This window comes from Mustelus asterias, unplaced genomic scaffold (genome assembly GCF_964213995.1).
Source record: "Mustelus asterias unplaced genomic scaffold, sMusAst1.hap1.1 HAP1_SCAFFOLD_2541, whole genome shotgun sequence".
Taxonomy (NCBI): Eukaryota; Metazoa; Chordata; class Chondrichthyes; order Carcharhiniformes; family Triakidae; genus Mustelus; species Mustelus asterias.
The window spans coordinates 15,001-16,042 of NW_027592486.1; the positions used below are offsets into that span (position 1 = coordinate 15,001).

General features: G+C 65.4%; 1 non-coding gene across 1 annotated transcript; it reads right to left on the reverse strand.

The window, feature by feature from the left end:
- Window positions 1–172: 172 nt before the first annotated feature.
- LOC144489786 (5.8S ribosomal RNA) lies at window positions 173–326 on the reverse strand. Its single transcript, XR_013497056.1, has one exon. It is a non-coding gene; the product is annotated as a 5.8S ribosomal RNA (ribosomal RNA).
- Between the last annotated feature and the right edge of the window lie 716 nt (window positions 327–1,042).

The window sequence follows — 1,042 nt, forward strand, 5'->3', positions numbered from 1 at the left end:
GCGGGCAGTGCCGACGAGCCCGGAGGCGGACGCCGGCACCCAAGAGGTCAAGCTCTCCGACGCGGATTACTCTGGGTCTGCACTTAGGGGGACAGAGAGGACGGCACCTCTGCGACACCCCAGCCGCGCTCTTCGGCGCACGGATGCGCGCGAAGTGCGATTGATTGTCAAGCGACCCTCAGACAGACGTAGCCCCGGGAGGAACCCGGGGCCGCAAAGTGCGTTCAAAGTGTCGATGATCAATGTGTCCTGCAATTCACATTAATTCTCGCAGCTAGCTGCGTTCTTCATCGACGCACGAGCCGAGTGATCCACCGCTAAAAGTTGTATCGGGTTTCGGATCGGTTGCCCGATCCTGGGACGCGCAAAACGCTCCCCCGCCGACGTGACGGTGGAGCCCCAGCCTGGCGCGTACCACGGCGTGAGCCCGGAGGCGCACGCACTCGAGCGACAATCAAGCGAAAAAAAGGAGGAATCAGGGCGCTCGCAGGCGTTGAGTGCCGGCGTGGGTGAGGGGCCGGGGCCCGCCACGCGCCGTCACGCCCCGCAACAGCCAGAGGCAGAGTTCTCTGGTGTCACCGTCTGGCGGTAGGCTCGAGAGTCGAGGCGAGGCCGCAGCGGACTGAGTCGGGTGCAAGCCGCGGAGGACAGGCCGACGCTACGGGCGCAAGCCGACCCCGCACGCCCCAACCTCGGCGGGCTGGGGAAGGGGGCGCGGCGGAACGCTCGCAAGCGCGGCTGCCCCCGCGGACAGGCACATTCTCTCGAACGCGGTGGACGCTCGCTCAAGTCAGCACGAGACCAGACCGGACCGACAGGCGGACAACGAATCTTTAAACCTCGCACCCACCCTCCGCACACGGGTGCCGGAGGAATGGTGAGCATGAACAGGTACCCCTCACCGGGCTTTGAAGAGAGTGACTAGAATGCGACCAAAGCTTCACCGCGGCGGGAGACAAAAAGGCCCCTGACTGCACCAGAACGTCTCCCTGCGGAGTCACACAGTGGCCGTTCACCGTGGTCCCGTCGACAAGCCGCCAGG